Raw genomic sequence first — 11,373 nt, forward strand, 5'->3', positions numbered from 1 at the left:
AGCAGAGAAGGAGTTAACTAACCAAGACCAGTCTCCACAGAGTCAAAACATAACAATCCTCCTTTTACTGATCATACAATATTGTGCCCATTGTAAAGTCAGTGCCCCATTTATCTGAAAATTTCAACATTCTTTCGTAATTATAGAGCTCATCGGCTGGTAGAACCTGTACATTTAGATCTGTAAGAAGATTATAAATGAATTTAAAACCACCCCACCAGTTCTGCTTCTTTCATTATAAATTACTGCTGAATAATTCAGAAACATGTTAAGAAAACTACAGTACGATTAATAAACTACACAATGAAAATCACAATAGTTTAAATCATACATTTATTGTCCCATTTATAGCCCATCACAAGCAAGGGTTGAAAAACACCAAATTAGAGAAAACATGAAATGCTGCAAAATTATAATTAGATCCTCGGTGCCACAGTACATTGTTCTGATGAATCTTTTGTACGGCTAGCTTATGCTTACATATAAATACCTTCTCAGTAAATAAAAATGTACTGTAGGCTTGACTTTTAGAGAAGCTGTAAAGCTTAGCATATGCGATGATCCCAAAGTCAATGCTGTAAGGCTTGCTTCTTCATCCATAAATAAAGCACATTTGCATCCATTCAGTCAAATTAGCTCCATATAAAAAGGTGGTTATAATTAGCTCCTCTTTCAGGTTCACGGTTAAAACTCAAGCGTGCCTGCTGTCTTGATTAAATCCACCATCGTCTTCCAATAGCTAGTGCTAATTCTTCCAAGGAAATATTCAGTTGAGGTGTTATTTTATTCTGCACTGCTGTTAGTTGTCTAATTTACGCCAAGTCCCTGCAGTGCTTTCCTTAAGCCATCCTCTTTGTCTTGCCTTTGAAATTTACCAAATCTTACAAGAAATCAATACTTAATTGATTATTCACTTTTCTGCAGCTTCAAACAGCAAGCACGCATAAGATCCTGGAGTAGTCACCCGATTTCCAATGCAGGAGGTTGCTTGGTGGCAGGGATCTGCAAGTATCCAACAGCAGGCATTCCACAGAGCTGTGCAGTGGCGTACAGTGCCAGCATCCAATAAAGAAAACGAAGATACTCTAACGAAGCAGGAAAAGTTCCCATGTGAGACAGATCCATATCAATGCTTTAAATAAAAAGCAGAGGCTCTGGCTTTCGGATAGAAGAGCACCATTCTCTTTGCAGCTATCCCTCTGTTTTTTGCTTACCCTCTTCCCATGGCACTGAAGTAGAATATCCAAAGTGCCACCGAACTCAGAGAACTCCACGCCGGAACGGGGGTGAGGCTCGTGCTGTACCTCTGACATAGAATAAGGATGGCAAGCACGTAACATTACGAAATGTAGGACAAATTCAAGAGAGAGAGAGAGAGGGAGAGCAAGAGACAGATGGCGGATCTGGCTAGGAGCCAAAGCCAGTGAAATGAATTACATTGCTGAATAACTGTACACCATTGATTCTGCCACTTGTTGCTGCATGGCAAAAAAGGGCCCTGACGTTGGCAGGAATCTCCTCGCATGTCACGCGTGCCGCAGACAACTTTTCACACGTAACTCACCGCACTGACAACGACACGCTACGGCAGGGAGCATCGTGTGTGTGTGTGTGTGTGTGTGTGTGAGTGTGTGCATGCGTGTGTGTGTGTGTTTGTGTGCATGGGGGAAAGTGCGTGCTTGTGCGTGAGGGAGAAAAAAGAGAGAGAGCTGGAGCGCGTGTGGGGGGTGTGTGGGTATGTGCCTGTGTGCGTGGTGTGTGTGTCTGTGTGCGCGCGCGTGCGTGTGGAGGGGAAAACAATCACTGCAATCCAGCCATTTTGTTTAATGAAGAATGGAAGGCTGGCATTCAGAGACGTGGTTATGTGCCGCATATTAATGTGTGCTCTGTAGACATCCTCCCCCTTTTTAAATGAGTGGCACAGGAACGAAGCCCTCTGTAGAGCAGCCACCGTGGGAGCAGGAGCTCGCAAGGTAACATATCATCGCTAAACCTGCGGATGTGGCACCCGCCGCTCCGCAGAAGAACAAGTTTCTATCTGATGAGGAGGAAAAGCTGGTCCCATGGTTACGATGTTTAGGTGTTTCCGAAAAGATAGCCAGAGTCGAAGCAGATTGTTCAGTAAATGCTTCGTACCCAGGATGAAGGGAGACATTATGGGATGCCCAGGGGGCTTTGGAAATCAAATACAATGTTTGAGTAGCACAATTTGAGGTACATTATAAAAAAGCAATTTGAATTGCCAATGAGGCGACACATATCTGCATGCTAATTAGACCTGTGTCAAGCTTAGTCTGCCGGGTTGTGTTGATGGCTGGGAATGCGCTTGTAACTCTGCTGAGAGATTGTTTCTGCATAAATTATCAGCTTTGTCCTACTGATCATTTTCTGCAAACAAACATGAAATGTAAGATCAAAAGGCAATTCTGAAATTAAAATTATTGATTGATAAAGCCTAGATTTCAGAATCTAATTAGAGGAGGCACAAACAAAAGCTGATATTATTACAGATTGTGCCTGAGCTAGCAGCCAGATTGTGCCAGGCTTGTAATTTATCTTTGTTTATGCAGCCAGGATATTAAAAATGTAATTAAAATGGTAAAATGATCTGATCAGAAATAGCCACCTAGTGGCAAGTATATTATTTTAAATGGATTATAAAAGCATTGATCTGTGCAAATAAAAGGTTTTTTTCATGACAAACATAGCAGCTCATTGAAACTTGCTGAGCAATTTGTCTTTTGCTAATAAGTTGTCTTTTGTGTTTTGTTCCATAGATAAGCAACATCATTTATAATCCTCATTTGCACACTAATAAACATTCTGTTATTACAGGTGGTGTTGGGAACATCTTTCATAAATTATGGCATATGAAAATGGAAGAAACGAATAAACCCTTTTCTAGACATGCACTATATACTTTTCGTAAAATTAGAATATTCGTCTGACAGCAGCAGGAGAAGTTGCTTATTAACTCACTCTATTGCTCTGTTTAAGCCATGAAATGGTAGAAACACTATCAATATGTAATTTAGCTTCTTGACTATCTTGGTTACTTAAAAATTCTACAGAAAACACAGAGGGCCCAATTTGCTAAGTCTGTGCAGATTCAATTACTAAATTTCATTGTAATAAAGAGGTCTTTGTGATTTATACATTATTTTTACCGTCATTTAGCACCTTTCCAGTGTTGCCAAGTGGATTAAGTATTTAAAGAACAGACTGTTTAATTGCACACAGTATAGAAATGAGTTTTGAAATTTCTCTGCCATCATGAGCTATGGACAGTGAAACTGCCAAAGGAAGCTTTGTCATATGTTAATGAATCTAGACTCTGAAAAAACAAGCTATAAAGAGTTTTTCAAGAAAATATATATAGTCAGAAACTTGTAAGTTCATGAGCAGGGCTTAACTCACGTATTTCTCTTTATTTCAGATTTCCACATGAACCCACTATAGAAATAGTCAAATCCTTTTTAAGAAATTCACAATTTAGGGTCCTGTCAGCAGCTCTGGGGTCTTTTGTTAGGTGCACTTAAAATGCCAGATTAAATATTAATATGTGGTTAGAGTTGTGCTATTTTGCAAGCCCTGAAACCCTATTAGTAAATCATGATCTAGTGACTGATGCAAGAAATTTCAAGGCACCAAGAGTGCAGATTGCCCATCAATCTGATGGATCACTAATTTTTAGTAAATCAGGCCCTTGGACTTTTAGCTGTAAGCAGATGTATGTTTCATTGTGACGGGAAAAGCAGTCCAACTAACAGAGCAATTTTCTGCACTGAACGTGTACCCTAACAGGCAGAGTTGTTCTGCATAATCAGTACGTTATTTGAATACAAGTGTTCATTTAACAGGCTGTGCATGAGTGATGCTGTTCTTGAAAAAAACACATTTTAAGCTAGAAGAGAAAGCTGAATTATTTTTTTAGAATAGTACTAAGATTTTAAAATCAATGCTCAGTATTGTAGAGCTCCAGAAGAATGCCAAAGAAGAATGCCCAAGAGAACTAGTGTCACATCTTCCCAGCTCACCCAAGGAGGTGCATCCCTTCAATAGGCATCATCACCCACTGACTGTAGGTCATATATGCAAAGTTTTTTGGTGGGGTGAGGAAGTATCAGGAAGAATGCTGAAGGATCAGGCAAAGGAAAATGGAACCCAAAAGAAGGAATGGGAAAAAATCTGGGTGAAAATATGGAAAATAGTTTTAGATAATAAGCTACTGCTGTAGAGAAGAAAGATCCTCCCCGACATCTGGCACGCTTTGATATGTGGCTGAGTTCCAGCCTTCCTAACCTCTTGAGAAAAAAACCCAACCCCCAAAACCAAACCACACCGTCTTTACTAGTAATCTTTATTTCATACAGATGAATCTTCTGGTTCCTTACAATATGGATTTAAACAGCTGATTTAGGTATTTACTAATTATAAAGTGTTTCATGTGTGCAAATACTAGCACAGTGTATATTGCCTCCCATTTCATATCTGTCCTTTTTGCTTTCACAGCTCCTCTCTCTCTCACTTTTTAGCAGTCTGCTGATACTTGTATGGAAATCACCATTAGAAAGAGACCTCTGCCCACGTCCTCTGCCAGTGCTGCTTGACCAACACTGAGAAGTACAGGTCTGAAAGACTGATAAGAAGTCTTGCATGTATCTGTATCTTTCTCAGGTCACCCTCTGGACAACACTTACACACACTGTTTAAAAGAAATCCCCCTAATCTTAATCTAAAATAAAATGCAATTAATAAATTCAAGTTTTACTCTTTAGCAGAAGAAACTACAACACACAGTATACAATTTTTTAAAAAATAAATAATTACGGTGTGCAATAATTCGAGGCTTTCCCAAGATGATGGACAGTCTGAGAGAGACGAGGTAGTGTTATTTTTACACCAGGTGGCCATTTCTACTATTTTCAAATACTAAATAATTTCTCTTATTTAAAGAAAGTGATCCAAGTCAATAGGCCTTCTGGTATTGACATTGTGAAGTAATATGCAGCAACACCAACCATTGTGAAACATTCCAGCAGGCTTTTAAAGTGAGTGAGAGTCTGCTGGGAGTAGCCTTCCCGGCCAAGGCACATGGAGGGTGTTCTAATTTCCACTAAGCCCTGATCAATGGGAATTTATTACTACTTGGACAAATAGAAAGCCAGACTGTTTGAGCAAAACCGAACCGGCTTGGATATATGCCCCACATCAGAAAGATACACAAATATTAAAAGTAAAGCAAAATAGTAAAACAATATGTGAATGTCTTTTTACCCTTCCTTTTCCACAAAGCTAACGCTTTGCTGCTACATCCTGTGAAAATACAAATGCTGACAGAAGAAAGCTCACATGTATTTAATGGCATTCCAGAGTAATGTACATATCATTGTTTCTGAACTGTAGTTCCTATTGTGCTCTGTGTTGTACTCATGTGTTTACCAAATGTCAGAAACCTCCTTTACAGGCTATTAATACTATTGTGGTCCCTCCAACATGCACACAAATACACCCACTCCTCTCACCACACACACTTTCTCAGTGTCCATGAATATGTTGCAAAGTCTGTGTTTCATTACCATATCATATGGAGTATTGATTCCTGTTCCAAGCTAAATAATGTTGTTTTTTAAAAGATCTTTTACCCTTTAAGTGGGGTTTGCTAACCAAACCGCAGACTGGTAACAAAGATGTATTATAGTATTTGATACCATATATACTTTGGCAAACACCAAAACCAGTAACTTAGGCAGAATTTTCAATGCTTAATTCAAGTTTTACAAACAGGAAAATTGTGCACAATATCCAGTTACATACATTCCATGTTAAAAAGGGAAACATTCCTAATAGACCTTTCAACATAATAAGATTCAGACCTTAGCAGTAAAGAAAATGATTACCAGTTTTATTAGGCTTCAACTAGTTTCCATACCAGATCTAAAAAGTCACCTTGCACCTATATAAAGAGGATTATTTATGTATTTATCTGTACATGTGTCCTAATCAGCCACTGTATACAATCATTTCATGGCATTCAGATTCAGCACAAAAACATCAAGGCCTAAGTACAAATATTATTACTATAATGGGTTTTCATTTCTAGAGGTCATCAGGGGAAGGGATTAATTTTGCTTGCTTTATTGTACACACAGAACAGAACACAGGGTCATATTACAATGCCTCTATCTGGAAAATCACATTCAGCTGTAATGAGAAAGGCACTTCTTAAAACAATTTTCAATTTTGGGTGTATTAGTTGTATTTTATTTCATTTCTATATTGCTTTCCTTTATGTATATTTATTTCAGATATCACTAATTGATTATTAGCAATATTCACAATGACAATTTCAGGTGTCTTTTTTGATTTTTGACAACTGTTTGCAGTTCCTTTTCAAGATTCGTTTTATCAGTAGTGATATAGAAACATTTTGTATCTCTGGGTTGCTATAGACATTTTTTCAGAATTGTATAGAGAACTTAAAATCTATTAACCACGGCAAAACAACCCCAAATACTTTGCATTTCCTTACAGTGTCTGTATAACATACATAAAATTGTCTCTGGTTAATAACTTACAGAAACAGCATTATTTCCCCCTGCTTCCTCAGAGATTATCTTGTTATGAGGTATTATTTAAATGAGACAACGGCATTCACATCTATGCTGCATGAAACTGATATTCTGCTACCCAAGGAACTTTATTCTTGCTCACGTCAGACAATGTTGTAAAGCAGGCTTTGTACAGGCAGGGTCAGATGTAGCAGGAAAGCGAACCCAAAAGATCATGTCACACAACGTCCAGATATATAAATCTGTACACAATATCCATTTGATGAGTATGAAATTAACAGTCACATTTTAGCCAGCAACAGATTATTTTTTTAGTCTATTTTCAATCAGTTTCAAAGCTGTGTGAACGAAAGTTCAACAGAGCCAGGACTGGCTGCAGAATCCCAATAGGACAAGGTGAGATAAGAAAAAGAGAAAATAAATTTTTAAATAAAATGTGGAGAAAAGTGAGATGAAAAGGAAAACCAGAAACTGAATAGAACCATCGAACAGAGACAAAAATACTGGAACTAAATGAAGAAAAGGAAAAATTTAATGCCTGTAGCATTTCTTATATGCCTTACAGAGATTATTCACTTGCACAGGCAAAACTTGTTCTTCTATGGTTGATAAAAACTAGATTTTGCTCAAGTTAGAAAACTTGTTTTCCCTAGGTTTCCTCGATAGGGATAAAAGAAGTAGAATTTAAACTACTGGATAAAAAGATTGACCAACCTGAAGAAGTTCCCTGAATATTCCCAGTCTTAACATTAATATTCTTCTGATTTATTTTGTCTTGGCAAAGGAGCTGAGAAGCAGCAGTGTCTGGAGACATTATGATTTCAGAGGCCAAGACTATCCATAAACCTTACAAAAGCACTGGAGAACTGCACAAAGCAACAGCATTATAGGCAAGATAAAACACATGCTTCCTTTCCCTAATGCATGCTCTTTCTGGCTCTGCAGATTGGCAATGAACTCGTTCTCCCAGACACTGTCTTTTTGGAGCACTGAAGACTATTCTTGGCACTTGAGGAATACATGCGCAAGCATGCTGGCCACTGAAATTATGAGCACAACTGAAGGAATGATATGTTCTTTCCCATTCTAGCAAGGATGTCTCAGGGACTCTATTGACTCTCATGCATTGAGACTAATTCTCACTCTGGCAAAGATCCATTAAACATACAACATTTTTTTTTTTGCCAGAATATAGCCAAAGAAAATTCTCATTGCTATGTGAGAGTACATGTTGCGTAAGAGGTACACAAACATGTACCTCGGGGGTACCTGCTTTTGGTTGTAACTGTAGTTCATTCAGAACTTGCAACCTACAAATCTGTCTCTACCTTTTTGAAAAAAAATGTAGTAGAAGTACAGTTTGTTGTGGAGCAACATAGGTTTAAGACTCCAAAGGCTTTCTATGTTCCTGTGCATAACATGCATAGGAAGGAAAAGATGATAAATAATTGCATTCTGCATTCATGTAAAATGATGTTAAAAGCCCAGATTGTGCCTAAACTCTTATAGGTTAAATCCTGACATGAAAGTAAATGATATTAACCCATTGTAAAGAACCTCATGAACCCTTCCTTGCCTCTCCATCTAGACATATAGAGAATAAACAAACACTGATACACTAGGAATAATTAAATGTAACTTTACAGCAGAATATGCATTTTTCTTTACTGGAGTGTTTATACACAATCACACACACATGCTCAGAGAGAGCATCCATATGAACCTTACCTTTCTTGTTGCTTAAAATGTTAGTCTTTAAAATTCAAGACAAGTTTCTGAATAAATCAAAATCAAAAACATTTAAGATGCTAGTTGAATCAGAAAAAGAAATATGATACAAAGAAGTGAAATTAGTCCAGAGATTTTTTTAAAAAATTTTCTTTAAATATACTGTTTTTCCAAGCCAAGGGGCTTGGATTTCAGTCTTCTGGGTACTCAGAAGAGACACTTCAAATTTAAAAGGTCTGATACCACTTGACTCTTTCTCTCCGAGTATAACAGTATCCTGGCACCTGTTCTCAGCCTAACACTGAGATCCCAGACACCATCACACTAACTCACAGAAGAACACTCCAATGGGCTGGAGGCTACTGGTTCCCCAGTTGTTGATTTTTTTAAGCCAGGACCTTACTTCTTGGATGGGTTAATGGAATTGTGTCCTTTCTTAACTAGGAATTCTACAGTTATTGGGACTGGAAGGGACATTCTCATGAAGAATGTTTTATTTTATGATCAAACCAAGAAAACCCCAAAAAGTTCCTGACCAGTTCTATCCAAACACAGCCCTGTTCAAGGAAGTCTATACAGTGCAAAGCTGTGAGAACATACGAAGACCTAACGCTCCCCAAACTTGCTGGTGTAGACTTCATTGTGGCTACTCAGGAGGAGACACCAAGGGCAACCAACACAGACCCCACACCCATACTACTAAACTATGCTTCAGAACATGGCAGCTGCACACAAAGTGTCTGTTCAAGATTTTCTCTGGCTCACACTAACTTTTGAACTACATCCAGAAATTAGTCAGCTAAAGGCTAGCTGGGACAGGCCAAAATCATGTTGAGGAACACACCAACACTTTAACAGTAGAAAGAGTAGTATCCCAGAGCTCAAGAATGTTCTTAGTCTCTGCTTAATTTTAGGCTACACATTTAGCCTGTAAGTCTTGCCATTAATGAAACTGAGCTTTGGACTAGGTCCTTAGAGGGCCAGTGACATTTGAAGGATGGGAGAGGGATGCAATCGATTTAAATATGCATTTGCAAATTTACAAAATATTATAAACATGTAAGGTAGTGCATCTATCTTCATCAGACTCTAAAGCTGTAAATACCAAATGTCATTTATAGATTAAATGATTTTCCTAAATCTAATTTGATATTAATACAAACCATTTGTCAATTCAACATGAAAGTTTCTATTTTAAACATTCAAAAATCATGGAATGCAAATGTTAGAGTTATCCCAGTGATTCATTGCACAAAACATAAATTAAGGTATAAACTGAACGGAAAAATTAGTTTGCCTGAGAAGTGTTGAAACAGATCTGTAACTGACCTGCTCATGGTGTTTTTACCTCTGCTTGTTTTTTAAGATCCCCTTTTTGGGGGAAAATCCTCTCACAACCCCACAGCTCCAGTAGCCTGATCTCCTGCACATGCAAAAATTTAACCGACATTAAAAAAAATTCAGCATGTGCAAGAGGGTTTTGACATGTGAATTCATAAGGAAAAAAGAAGTTTTATCTTTTTTCTGTTCCTGCTTACCTTCAGGAGTGATAGCTTCCAAATCATGGAATGGTTAAACACTCTCTACCTTTATCTTCGTTATCACTCAAAGACAGATCCTTCCAGATCTTCAAAGTAACTGGTGAAGATAACAAGATTGTCAACACGTATTTAAAGAAATTAAAGCGAACCATATCATCCTTAGATAAAAAGGAAGTTTTAAAAAGTAGCAAACACATGGCTGATTCCTTTTTCACCATGCTACAGGAGGATAAGTTATCACAGAAGGTAATATCAAAACAAATTTGAACACTTGTATTTGCTGTTACTGTTTTCAAATTAGAAACTTCATAATGTCATTAAGTCTTTGATAAGATGTGCAAATCAGAAAATGGAATTAAGAGCAGAGTTTTGGCAACCTATATTTCTCAGAATCTCCAATTTTGAGCTCCAAAAGGAATTGTCAGTACAGCCAGCAATTAAAAAGGAGTAACTCAGTTCAAAGTGACCCTTGTCATGTTCAGTCTACACATCTGGAGCTTGACTAAGGCAAGGGAAATGTCAGGCATAAGGCAATGAAGACCACCTCTGTCTCTGCCCCTGAGGCCATCATGGATAGTCAGCTCCATGGAGTTAAGCCTTCTATTTCCCTCTATTCTATTTTAAAGCAATTAAATACAGGAACCCTCCTCATCACCAGGATTTTCTTTCTTCACTAGTCAGCATCTGTTGATTCAAGAATTTGCTCTTCTCTTGAGAATGACTCCTGACTTTGAAACCAGACCAGACTTTTTTTTTTTTTTTTTTTTTTTTTTTTGACATTTTTAACACAGAGGACTTGTTTACTTATGTGTGAGTATGGGACAGATACATGCAAAGAACAATGCTGGCAACACACTCCCTAGATAGGATTCAGCTATTTTAGCATACAGCAACAGAACAGTTCTTCTATTAAGGTAGCTCCTTGACTTGAATAAGTTATTCTAGTAAAAGTAATCCATATTTTCTGGATTTTTCTAGCATAGTTATGGCAGGAGAAGGAATGCAATACAAGTAAAAATGTAAAGTGAAGACACAGGACAGAAAGCAGAACAAACAACAGAGTGACCCTTATAAACATCCATGAGAAATCCTCTGAGCTAAGCCTTGACTGCAATAGACTTGGAGTTATGAACAAAGTATGCATTTCTTAGTTTCATGTGTACATGGAAACATATTTTCAGCATTTATAATTGCATTACTTGATGACAGGTATCAAAGTCTGTCACTGAAATTTGGAGCTAAAACTCTTGTTTTTTCTCACTGAAGCTGCAGTTTGATTAGATGACTGTACTTATTGATAAATGGAATGAGCACTCAGGACTTCAATATTTTTCAAAACAAATATATATTGCTTCTTAGCATATTCTAACCTTTGGAGTACTTACCCAGGGCTTAGATATCAGTAATGTATACATCCAAGACTTAGGGTATTCTGTTGACTTTTAAAAATATGAAGCCAAGCATAACCAGGTTTTCGTGGCATAGATGTTTATCCTGTGCGATCTCTCCACAGGTCAGAAAATGTAAACATC

The 11,373-nt window shown here is 37.6% G+C and overlaps 1 long non-coding RNA gene across 1 annotated transcript; it reads right to left on the reverse strand.

Moving 5' to 3' along the window:
• Nucleotides 1–315: 315 nt before the first annotated feature.
• On the reverse strand, nucleotides 316–1,274 carry LOC141932892 (uncharacterized). Its single transcript, XR_012625955.1, has 2 exons — nucleotides 1,215–1,274; nucleotides 316–1,085 (listed from the first exon to the last, which is right to left on the reverse strand). It is a non-coding gene; the product is annotated as an uncharacterized LOC141932892 (long non-coding RNA).
• Nucleotides 1,275–11,373: the final 10,099 nt, after the last annotated feature.

The sequence above is a fragment of the Strix aluco genome, chromosome 1 (assembly GCF_031877795.1).
Source record: "Strix aluco isolate bStrAlu1 chromosome 1, bStrAlu1.hap1, whole genome shotgun sequence".
Lineage (NCBI taxonomy): Eukaryota > Metazoa > Chordata > Aves > Strigiformes > Strigidae > Strix > Strix aluco.